Below are 13,610 nucleotides of genomic sequence, written 5' to 3'. Positions count from 1 at the left end.
TGGTAAACAGTCATTGATTCACAAATGATTCAATTCTTAGGTTTTTTTTTTTTTTGAGAAACCGATTCACCTAGTGAACCGATTTGGACAACGATTGTCCACGAGTCCCAAGTCCTAACAGCACATGTACGATCAATTTTCATGCCGCAGGTGACGACCATGTTCATTAGCTCTAACGTTTTGAGTTCATGGGCTTATTCATGTTCCAAATGATGCTACCTATTTGGCAAAGGTCTTCCATATACCCACTTATGGACGTTTTCTATTCATTAAATTGGAGGCCCACAAACTTATATTAGTATGTAAACATATATTTGACATGGTTGGCATTCTCGAAACTCTGTATCAGATCAGCCACATCCAACCAACTCGATGATTCGAGCGAGTCAACTCGGTGACTGGGATAAATCACAATTTGTATTTAATTTAATTTATTAAAAATAAATGATAAATATGCAAGTTATAATACAAAAATACATGCATACTATTACTAAAATTAACATATAATTGTGTTCAACAATCTTCTCAAAAAATTTATATAATAATAAAATAACTTTCTAAAATTATACAAGTGTGGGTGTGTGTTGATTTATATAAACACATATTTTTTAAAGACAAAAACTGAGTATATTAATTTTAAATACAAATTTCTCATATACATATATTCACATGTATTTCCAAAGTTTTAATGTTTTTTATTTATAGAAAAATCCATATTTGTAGGCATAAAATAAGATAAAAAAAAATAGGGATTCTAAAAGAAAAAGAGTTAAAGTTGAGGATTGTGATTGGCAAATGGAGTGGTGGATATGTTTAATTGGGTATATGGTTGGTGCCTAAAAAGAAAAATTGCCTTAAAACTTGGAGTCAATAAAAAAAGGTTAAAAGCCATCCTTAATTTGGCATCTTTAAAACGAGATGGACTTAATCAGAAAATCAAACTTTCTAAAAAAATGTGAATTGCATGAGGTTATTAAAGAATTTGTCTAATTGGGTGTAAGGGTGGTGCATAAACGTATTAAAAAAATTGATTAAATTCATTGCTGAAAACAAAAGGTAAATGACATTCTGGTGTCAAGATCGAGTCTCAAAAAACTGGTCAGCTCGGCCGAGTTTCAGCTGACTGGAACGAGTCAAAATATGGACTCGACTGAGTCTAGACCTAACCGCGTCCTACTATTTTTCTGGCTTGGTTAGGTACCGATACAAGGCAACTTGGCCAAGTCACGAGTTGACTCGCCAAGTTTGCCAACCATGATATAAGCTACTTTTTTTTTGCCCGACATCCTTCTAGGTGACAAGTTGTAAGCAAACAAAGACAATGTTTATTGAAAAATTATGTAAAAGGTAAAAAGATTATTGACCATGCTAGCTAAGGGGGCATTTGAATCGCAGATAGGAGAGGACAGGGACAATCTGTCCTGTCCATTGACATGACGATATGTGCTGTCCTCCCCTTTCCATGTGTCCTTTTTTTGTGTGCATGTTTGCACTGTTCCGTAAGAGAGAGAGAGAGAGGGGGGGGGAGCAGAAGACACTGAAAAAGCATCCACACGACGTCCGTGGCATCTGCGCATCCTGCGTTTGCATGGGTGCACAAATGAATGTGGGCCCCGGGCATTGGGCGTCCCACAGACAGATGGAGATAGCAATGCAAACACCCCCTAAAAGGCGTGAATTAGTCATGCTTTTTGCAAAGTGAAAGTTTTGTACTTATTAATGTGTCTTTTGGTGCAAAGGGCTTCAAGCGTAGCTTCATCTCATGATATAATCGAGCTTCACCTTACTTGTAATGTTCACTTTATAGGGACCAAAGGCATGACATGGTTACCCTCAAATTAGCTTATGAGTCTCGATAGAGATGTAATTTAAAAACAAAATGAGAGAGATGCATTTGTTTTCCAAATGAGGGAGGGAATTGGTTTTCCTAGGTTTAGTGCAATAGTTAGGAATCAATGTACAATGGCTAGGAAGAAATTAATTCAAACTTGAAAAGGTCTTTTCTGATTCTTATAGAATGAGGGATAATGGGGAGAATGATCTCTTCTTATTATAAGTTTATAAGATCATGAATTGACCTGCATATGTTTGGTAAAAAGAATAATCTTCTCCCTTGATCATGTTAAAAAATGAAAAGTGTTCAATTGAAACATGAAAATATGACTAAATTGGTCATAGTTACTTTTTGGGACTGAGTAGAAGAACGGAAGAGATTCTTGAACGAGGTGGATTTGTTTTTGTCTTTCGATAAATCTTTTTCATGGCTCGATAGATAATTTGATGAGCCACTGATTTTTTTTTTATGTTTCAGAATACGGTTAACCAGAATCGTTTTTATTATTTTGGCATTTTGACCCATATTGTAGGGTGGATCTTGAAAGATGAAAGATCTTCCTCCATGTCGTACATATGATTATCAACGAATACGGCTCTCCACAGAATTCTATATGTATTTATGAGATCAAGTATGGAATTATGCTGACTCACTTAAAATTAAGTATCAATTTCGCTCCTTTTTATGCTAAGATTTATATTATAATAATCAAATAATAGCAATTTAATATTAAATATCCAACAGTTAAATAGTAGCTAATTACTGGTTGTCAGCAATAAATGCTTCAAATAGTATATATATATATATATATATATATATATATATATATATATATATATATATATATATAAAGATGGGTAAATATTGACTACTAATGAAGGTATGAAAGTAATGAGTAGGATCACTTTTTCTTCAAATTTTTTTGATTTTTTGTAGAACAAATGTTAAGGATGTGATCCACATGGTTTGTTTAGTAGAAAAACTGTTTTGAATCATGTGATTATGATAAGTAATTAGGTTTTAAAAGAGATCCAAAAATCAAAAGATCATATTTTTACATCAGAAAAGCACGATCCAAAGCTTGATCCTTAGCAATCAAACCATGCAGAACACATTTATGTGGTTAGATTGAGTCCATACAACTTGCACCTATGATTTCTAGATCATTAGTTTGGTACCTTCATTAGTAGCCAATATTTACCTTATATATATATATATATATATAGAAAATCAAAGTCAAACATACTTTAGCCAAAGTTAAGTGAAAGGTAGCCATCTTGAAATTATGTTAGGTGCATATTTTGATACAAAATTGCAATAGTTTTCCACTTGGATAAAAAATTATGATATGAAAAAAAAGTCGTTCATAAAGATCTAGCTTATAAGGGAAGGTATCTTTTGAATTTAATTTCACATTACTGTTAGTTAGTCATAGATAACTTAGGAATTTAATAGCTGCACTTTAAACTAAGAGTGCTTATTGACTTTTTAGACATACTAGAACACTTTTAGTTTATCATAATATATTTATATTATATATTATGTGTTATCCCACCTCCATCCTGTTTTTTAAACCACCTGTAACAGATAGTTACCCCACCACCGTCCTCGAATAAGGTTTAGACATCATAACATGGTAAGAGTGAAAACAGAGTTGGTGGTGGCTGCAAGGCAAACCATCATCATCTCTCTCTCTCTCTCTCTCTCTCTCTCTCTCTCTCTCTCTCTCTCTCTCTCTGTTACAGGTGGTTTTAAAAAAACAAGGGGAGTTTGATATTTTCCTTCTTTAAGTCAAGGTCAACTCACTGAATTTAAGATCAAGGGTATCTTTGAAATATAATTTAAAAACAAAAGTAGTTGAACCTAATATTTGAAATGTTAGGCGTCTGTTTATAAATAGCTGATTAGTTACATGTTTTTTGTAAATTGTTCTATTTTATTTATTTATTTTTTAAATAGGAAAGCTTGGAGCAACTTGGTGGAACTTAAGGACCCTCGATTGTGATATTGTGTCCTAACTATTTATGTATCTCATTCCACCCCAAAGTTACTAATTGCTTGCTGGATATATATACCGTGTGAAGGATCTAGTTAAAAGTGCAAGCTTTATATACTCAATCTCACCTCATAAATGTGATCAGCATGGTTTTATTTTGCTAAGGATCACACTTTTGTCATCTTTTTTAGATGTAAAAATATTCACTTTTTACCACCGAGGTGGTATCCCATGTATTAAGCGGGGTCCTGTGTCAAGCTGAAGGCCCAGGATCGAATCCCTCTGCCACATGGGGCGGCTGTTCTGGTAGAGGTCCGCCTAACCCCAGCTTGCCTTTCAAAAAATAAAAATATTCACTTTTTGACTCTTAAACTTTTTGTATGGATATGATCTTTTGGTGCATTTGAAGCTCTTGGAAAACATACATATTGCAAAAGCATCAACTAAAACAAGTTTTTTATTATAAGCCAATGTTGTTAATATCTAAATTGGACCTGTATCGTTTTTTCATAAAATGCCGGTATTGGCCTGTATCATATCAGAACTGTATCGTTTGGTATCAGTCTATTTAAAAATGAATTAAAATTCATAAAATAGAACAAATATTAAAAAATCAGAAAAAATATGAAAAAAAATTAAAAAACACTTATGGTCGCTATCCTGTCAGCGAATTTTATCTCTGTTTCCAACTGCTATATGCACATTTTATGTGCAAATCCTTTGGATAACCTATCCCTATCTAAAATAGATCATTTAAGATCGGGGGTGGATCCCAGAATCTAAACTAGGGTCGGCACAAATGCACCTAGAATTTACCTCTGTATATAGGCGTACAAAATTAAAAACATAAATAATACAAGAAGCATACAAACACACCTAGAACAAAAAAACCAAATCAAATTCCTAATTCTTACCAACATCACAAATTATGTATTTATGCTAATTAAAAAAATTAATATTCTAACTAAAATCAAATCATGCAATATGCATGAATTCATGTCTAATGGTAATTGAAAAAAACATTGAAAACCCTTAAAACTAAAACTAAACATTTATGTCATTCTAAAAAAACCAAATCATAACTTTACTTCCTACAAATATCACAAGTTATGCATTTATGCTAATTGATAGAAAACCACTAATATTCTAACCAAAATCAAATAATGCAATATTCATGAATTCATGCCTAATAGTAATTGAAAAAAAAACACAAAACCCCTAAAACTATAACTGAATATTTATGTCATTCTAAAAAAGACCAAATCAAAACCATAATTGCTACAAACATCACAAATTATGCATTTATGCTAATTTATAGAAAAAAACCTAATATTCTAACCAAAATCAAATCACATGATATTCATGGATTCATGCCTAATGGTATTAAAAAAACACAAAAAACCCCCTAAAAACCCTTAAAACCATAAACTAAACATTTATGTCATTCTAAAAAAACCAAATCAAAACCCTAAATCCTAACAAACATCATTCATAGATAATGCTAATTGACAAAATCCTAATTAAGTACTTGTCATTTGGAATAACAAAATAAAAAACTTAAATGCCAACAAAAAACAAATTTAGGGGTTTCATAACCAAAAATCAAGCATTCATTAATTGAATTATGTTGAATGATAACCGAAAAGAAATAAGAATAAAAAAAACCCTTAAAATCCTAATTACAAATTCACGTCATTTGGAAAAATCCAAATCAATATATTAAATCCTAAAAGATTCATAGATATATGCTCATTGAAAAATAAAACCCTTAGTAATCTAACCAAAATCAAGAATTTGTTATTCATGACTAATGCTAATTGTAAAACAACACTAAAACCTTAATTAAACATTCGTGTTAGTAAAAAAAAAGTAGATAAAAAAACTAAATTCTAAGAATACGTTAACAAAAAAAAACAAAACTCCTAAAATCAATACCCTTGATCAAGCATTTTGGAAAAAAGATGCAATGAAGAAGAAGAAGAATAAGATGACCTAGCCACCAGGGACAAGAGCGTGTGCTAGAGGGGTCGATGGATAGTAGACGATCGTCCGGAGTCTAGCAAAGTTTCAGAAGAGAGAGAGAAAGAGAGAGACCACAAGGCAGGCCCGTGCGCACCATCGTTGGTGCCTCCAAATAGGGTGTAAGAGTGATGGAGTCCTCAACACCGAAGGATAGGTCATTTATGGTGCACACAATCAGAGAGAGAGAGAGAGAGAGAGAGTTGGGGTCGAGGTGGAGGTGGAGGGAGAAGGGTTGGATACAAGTGTGCCCACCCTGACTCGACTTTACATAAGTTCAGGATGGGCACTACCCACCTTGTTGTCAGGTGAGGGTGGGCACTGCCACTTTGATTCAAACCTCCCTATTGGGAGAATTTTTGGGTCAGGGCCCACCCTGGCTCCAATGTGGCTTTGCCCTTGTCTAAGATCCATTTGGAGTAGATCCAAAATCAAAAGTTGAAGATCCACTATCTCATTCTCATAATTTATAAATAGGAGATGGCCTTAGGAGTCTAGTCATATCAAAGAGACGTATGCCTAAGTGTTGATAGGACATCTAAGAGTTTCCCTTACACTGCCTCTCTCTCCAATCAGAATTAAGACCCTATAGACAGAGATTATGCTATTTCAAGTACTCAAATTATTCAACCTAAGTTGATACGTTGCTGAACTATGGAGAAAGATGCTTTTAGATCATCTGGCAACCCTTGGGAGGGGGACAGTTGTTGGAATCAAGCTTGGAAAAGCTAAACGAACTCTGAATCTAGAAAAGATAAGATTCATATTCATTTCTATATTGTTCCTTTAGCTTGCCTTTTGTTTTATAGAAAATGATCATACTGTACGACATAAATGATGCATTCTCTGAAATGCCCTAAATTTTTTTTAAATATGCCTGATATTCAAGTTCACAACTATCTGGCTTTAAAAGGACCATATTAACCTTTACATCAATGAATTTTTTCAAGTTCACGCGATATATCGTTACGCTCCTCGGGTATCACAAACTCTCACTAAAAGGTAGATTCACACAATTTTTTTCGCAGACCTCATGATATTCGCTTGGTCAAACTTGCAAACTTCTTGTAACTAAAACTTGTCGTAACTTCACAAAATATTTCACTAAATTCTCATATATTGTATGAAGTTCACATGATCAAATCTACAAACTTTCTGTAACTAAAACCTCTCAAAACTTCACAAATATCCTACTAAATTTGCAAATATAGTACAAAGTTTGCATAACTAAATCTGCAAACTTTTTGTAATTGAACTCTGTCATAACTTCACAAATATTCCACTAAATTCATATACGTAGCATAAAGTTCGCATAATTAAATCTGTGAACTTTTTTTAACTAAAATATGTCGTAACCTCACAAATATTCTACTAAATTTGCATATATACAGATCTTGTGCCTTATTTGTAGACTTTTTGAACAATCACATATTGGACTTGAGATTCATAATTTTTTTGAAGACTTAAATGTGAACCTCCCTATTTTTTTTTAGGAATGTTTGTACCATCATTAAATGTGTTGCTTCAATATTTATTTATGTAGACACCAAAATTTTATGATGGCTGATTACTAACAAACAAGTGTTTGCAGGTACCCAACATGAATCAGATACCCCTCAAAACTTGGACGACAAACTAGAATTGGCTATCTATCTAGGGGATGACTTTATGTATTGCTGTCCGCTATGGAATGACAAAATAGACCATCGTCTGATATGGAGAACAACAAAAAGGAAGTTTCGTCCACTATGGGATGACAAAAATCTCTTCGTCAGCTGTTGCACTGAACATGTGGATAAGCCATTTGGATTATCTTTATCTCTTCTCAACCGCCCTGCACATTTCTCTGGACGGGAGGACTCCTCTTGAATGAGCCTTCATTCGAGAGGACTCTCCGAGCTAAATCTTATCCCCATCTAAGGATAAGCAAAGATCTACTAGGATCGGATCCGAATTCAAAAAATCCCATGATCTATATCATGTTCTGAGTTCTATAAAAAGGGGCTGACCCCTGAGACCCAGATCATCTAGAATGTCCTTGCCCAAGCTTTGATCCTAGGGAGAACGAGCTCGAGCCTTTTCACACCATCCTCTCTCGAATTACCCTACTTGCACCAAAGTATTGCTGAAGCTGTAACCATTTCCATCCCTACGCAGGAGCGTCACAAGGATTAAGGAATAGCTTAAAATCTTAACGAGCTCCGAAGCCCGAAAAAGGTGGATCTCCAGACCATTTATTCCTATTCATTCTTTTATTTCAAGTTTTATCATTTTAAAGAATGGGTACTTAGACACTTTTGATCTTTATTGCATATTCGAGCATCTCGATAGTGTAATTCATGCTATGAAGATTAGAAAAACTTGCTTAGATCCTACCTTCCCATCAGGTGAAGGATGATCGAGGCTCGTACATGACGTCTCCCATAATTTCAAAACATATTTCATCAAATCTAGGTAAGTTCTATTATTTTCCATTAAAAAAATTTATCAACAATTTTTGAAGATCATGATGGGATGTCATTTTATTTTTCCGATTTATCGTAGCTAGACTTGTGTTATTGAAAGAGTTTTGAGTTATAGCAAACTCAAAGATCTCAATTTTTATGTCTTTTCCTAACTGGACAATGAAACTTGTTTTGTCGTCCCCTGATTTCACCATTCAAAGTTGTGTCGTATGCTAGATTAATCGCTTAGAGACTCCCTCAGTTTTGTGGTCTGCTCAGATCTGTCGTCTACCAGTCGTTTGTTGTTTGTAGACAATGACGTCTGCTCTATCTGCAACATCGACAAAAAGTGTTGTTTGCATACAGTACCGTCCGCAGACAATGTTGTTTGATGTGCCTACAGTATCGATCAATACTTCCATCTGTTAGATTCTGCCATATGATAGATTAGTTGTCTGATAGGTTTTGTCGTTCGGATGACTGCCATTCATACATTGCTTTCCTTTGCTTTTATAAAACTTCTGTTTATTTTTTCTTTTCTTAGTTGTTTATCTCGTGTATAGGTTATTTTGTATTAGATACATGCATAAATATTAGGTTTAGGTCTTATCATATTTTAGATACTCTTTTTTGGAGAAAATTCATGTCAATTAGAAATTAGAAAAAATATTACCTCCAGCAAGTTAGGATTTTGATTGAGACATTGTTTTCTTTTATTGTATGTTCTTCGTATTTTATCCTCTCGTCTCCTAGGTTAGAAACCCTCTTTTATTTGAATTTTTTAAGATCTCTTGTCGTATCATTTGGATCTTCGGATATATCGGTGGTGGCACTATTGAAGCTGCATAATCTACATCATTACCTTTAAGTTGTTAGCTTGGGTATATTAGTGCAAACTTAGAGAAGAACCTTGATATGTAGAACCTGAAGATACCTCCCAGATCTGTGAATATAACTTTTGAGGAGAACAAGGATACTCATTGTTTTGAAGAACTCTCATTACTTTGGTTGGACCTGTGTGAATCATTGTTTGGGGTATCATGAATACCTGATCAAAAACCCAAAATAATAAACCCCCATCCATTCCAGTAGATCCATCTATGGAGAATCTCACTGATGTGATGTTATCTATGGGGAATCCCACCCCATATGATGCCAAACACCCTCTTTGATAAAGACCCTGAAGAGGAAACCCACATGGATATCCCTCATGAGCCCGAATGAGATCCAAGGAAAGGAAAGGGACTTGAGATCCTAAAACCATGCTCTAGAAGACGTTCACGTCATTCTCGTATGAAACCTCTCATCTCATGAATTATGAGACAAATACCTCCAGTTTATATGGATTCGCAAAAAGGAGAACTCCAAGGGTTTCCTATATCAGATCTCCACCCACATAAAGAGATCTTTGGGCATAGATGAGACAATACATGGAGAAGATGAAAGCAAAAATGGTTGAGATTAAAAAAAGGGAAGAACATGAACAGGTCTAAGCCATGAAAGAGATTCACAAAAGGGTAGAGTATAAACAGATTCAGGCAACAAATATAAACAGAAAAGGCAGACAAGATCATTGTACTAGAAATATCAAAAGCAACTCTTCCATGACTAGGTAGTATCTGTGTGGTCAATATAGCCATTGTTCGCTCCATTGCTTATAGATGCTCATGGGTAGATAGTAATAATCCTTGTATTTGTTCCCATGAGTTCTATGCAAAATCTTAAATCAGAATAAAAGACATTAAAAATTAAAATTAGCTTAAAAGGCATAAAGGGGAGTTAAATACCTCTTGTTCTACCCTTGTCTTAAGCCCTACGACTTCACTTTGGAGCCCAATGATTTCTCCCTTAGGTCCAACATTTTTCATATCCTAGACAATGAAAATGGTCACCAGAGGCAAAAGAGAAAGAAAAATGAAAGGGGCACACTAAGGCAGCCAGACAAATAGAAAGTGCTTGAGTCCTTAGCAAAATAGAAAAATAAAATCAATGAGACATAGGAAAAAACTTACCAAAGATGCATTTTGCTCCTGAAGACTCTATAGTTGAGCTCGTAGCATGGTCATATCATCAATCTGGCATAAGCAAGAGAGTATGAAAAACAATGACAACTCAGAGAAAAAGGCAAATGAAAATGCAAAAGTAGGAAACCAAAAAAGTACCTTAGGAGGTCACTCGAAGCCCAAAGTCTCTAAAAAAGAATAATCTTCTATAGTAACAGGAAGTCCCTCCATATCAAAAGAAAGATCCTCTTATAAAGGAGAATATTGGGTGGATCCAAGGCAATCAGGAACATGCTGAGGATGATCATCCCCTATACCTAACCTCTGAGGAGTAGCTTGTCTTCTTCCAAAAACTCGAGGAACTAGAGGACCCAAGTATATCCTTGGAAACCAATCTAAATAAGCAGAGGTAGCACTCATACCATGAGGTCCTCGGATAGGAGTCCGCTCTAGCAACTGCATCATCTGGGCAGAAAAGTACTCTACACCTATCATTATGTAGTTCATTAACATAGGTATGTGCTCAATAGGGGCAAACACATCCTAAACTCTCCTCAGTTGTCGACTAAAGTGGGTTGAACGATACCAATCTAACCATCGGTCACAAAAAAAAAGTAGGGGTATCAAGCCAACATCCTCCAACCTCCAGCCATGACATCATCTTCTTGTGTATAGGGGCACCCACATAAAGAAGATATTGAGAATGTTCAAGTAAAAGGGTAAATAAAGCAAAAGTGGCTCATTATATTATATCGTATAAGGATCTATGGAATCATCTGGCACCTATATGTCTCACGAGAAGCCATCAAGGGAAGCATCAACCAATATTGGATGTACAAATACAAGTGATGGGAGCCCAACTCTAGAATGCCACTTAGGGGAAGATACAAAGGACCCCAGATCTACCCAAAAAATTCAAAATAAAGAGAAAAGCAGAAGAAAAATACAGCGGGAAATGGGTGCCAAAAGCAAAAGAGAAGCATACCTCAAGAATCAAGGCGTAACTCACAAGTCTGCTATAGGTCTCCCAAAGTACTGTGTCAGTGAACAACCGAGATGTGTTGCGATAGTAGAACACCAGTCATAATCTCTGATACGCTCCAGAAAATGCCAGAATTGTTCATTCACACGGGTCACATCAACATTGGGAAAAGGAACCTGGACCAACAAAAACAGAATATAAGCTAAGGCCCTGTGACGAGGATCTTGAGGTGTCCCATCAGGATCTGTAGGTTCTGCATATGTATCACGAAGCCATCCAAGATGAATCTTTTCACCTGAGCTGGAAGAGCGCCTCCCAAACAATCTTAGAAACACCAAGTGTGGATGCTCATTCGTCTCAGCCACCACCGGCTCGCCCCCATAAGGCAAGCCCATGATATGAAAGATATCCAAGGGCATAATGGCCATTACTCCTCACAAGAAGTGAAAGGTCTGCGATATCTCTCTGCCAAGGTCGCCGCAAACTGGACATGAAGGTTGTGTGGCACATAATGGGCTATGGAACCGAAACCCATGCCATCCAAAATCGACAGTAAGTCACCTGCTGGTTTGTGCCAAATGTGCATAGAATCGATGCATACTGTACTACGCACATGTGCCACATGCATCATCAAAGAAATTTAAACGTCATTCATTAAAAGGTTCTAAAGAAGAAGGAATCAGACTTAGAAATTTACCTGGCTTGTCAGTATCATCCCCGATAGATATGTGATGATCTTGAAGGGTTAAAAACTCATGAACGGAGTATCAAGGAAATCTAATGGAGATCTATAAGTGACCTGTTTGGGGTGACCTACGGGAGTCAACACCATCGTAGTCCGCCGACCTCCCTGTGAGTGATGAATCACGACTTTATGGGGACGCTGCCCACCAAAGTTAGTAGGCTCCTCCTCAGTAGCATCAAAAGCTTCTCTCGCATCAAGGTCGACATCAGGATCTGATCAATTGTAATCTCTTGAGCTCTCTTCTACAATAAAAGTACCATCGTAATCATCTCAAAGTTCATTTGTCAGTGAAGTTTCAACCTATGCACTAGACTCACATTGAGCTTCCTCCCTGTAAACACCCCAAAATTTTCAAAGTTTTGTAAAAATGACCTTTTTTGCCCCTGACCCCATTTTCTGAGAAAATCAAAGCAATTTCAAAGCTAAATTTCAGTTATTCTTCAGATTTTCTGAATTAAATTCCATATTGGTATATTCAAAATTAATTCCGGATCCGAGTCCAGTACTTTAAATCCATATTTCCTCAAAATCCGGATACAAATCCATTTTCTGAAGAAATTTTCTCAAAAAAATTGCCTTGAGTTCTCAGAAAAACTCCTTTTGTAAATATTTTACAAAAACACAAAAAAAAAAAGTTAGTTTTAATCTTTGTTTTCTCACAAACTTTAGAATTTTATTCTAAAAATACAAAAAAAATGAAAAATAACATAAAAAACCAAAAAAATTGGGAAAAATTACAAGAAAAACGAAAGATTTTTAAGCCTTTTGAAGCCATTTTGCCGAAAACCACATTTTTAAAACCATTTTATAAAATTTTCTAAAAAAGGGGAACCTCTTTTATGAAAAAGTGGAAAATTCTAACGAACTCTCTCTCGCGGCTCTCTCCTTTTCTCTCCATCATCCGATCCTCAACAAACCCTCTTCTCTCTACCGTTAATCTGCAACCATTTTCTCTCCCGAAGCCTCGATGATCTCTTTAAGAAGAGACATCGATCCTCTGTAAAGGATCATCCATCTTTTTCCGGTATCGGCCATCTACGTTCACGCATCCGGTTTTTCTTTTGGTCGACATCTCTTCTCATCGGGCATCCATCAGTTTTCTTCTTGGAGGCACTCATTCTTTTTACCGCATCCATCGCCATCCCGTTTCTCCCTATCCTCCTTATCGTCTCCCTTTTTCCGGTTCTTCCCACGTCGAAGCAGATAAAGAGCTTTCCCCTATAGTAGTATACAAAAGAACTCTTCAGAGCCACCTTCTTCCCCTGTTTCCGTTGAAGAAGCCTTGGCTGCCTTTCTCAAAAGGCTTGCAAACGAGGATATGAGCATAGGCATCTGGTACCCATACCTCAGTTGGTAATACAGCCTTTTGCCAGGTTCGTCTACTATTGTAGTGATATTCTTACATAACGTATGAATGACCATTCGCGCATCTTCCTTTCCACATAGGTATCCTCATATTCCCTGTGCACTTTCAATTTACATGGCACAACCAGCAAGACTTCACCCTTGCATTTCATTGCCACTAGCATTGTTGCACCCCCCATCATTAATGCACCATCATCCACAACACATATATACTGGCAAAGC

Source organism: Nuphar pumila, chromosome 14 (genome assembly GCF_984573655.1).
Source record: "Nuphar pumila chromosome 14, dmNupPumi1.hap1.1, whole genome shotgun sequence".
Taxonomy (NCBI): Eukaryota; Viridiplantae; Streptophyta; class Magnoliopsida; order Nymphaeales; family Nymphaeaceae; genus Nuphar; species Nuphar pumila.
This window is presented reverse-complemented; position numbering follows the sequence as displayed.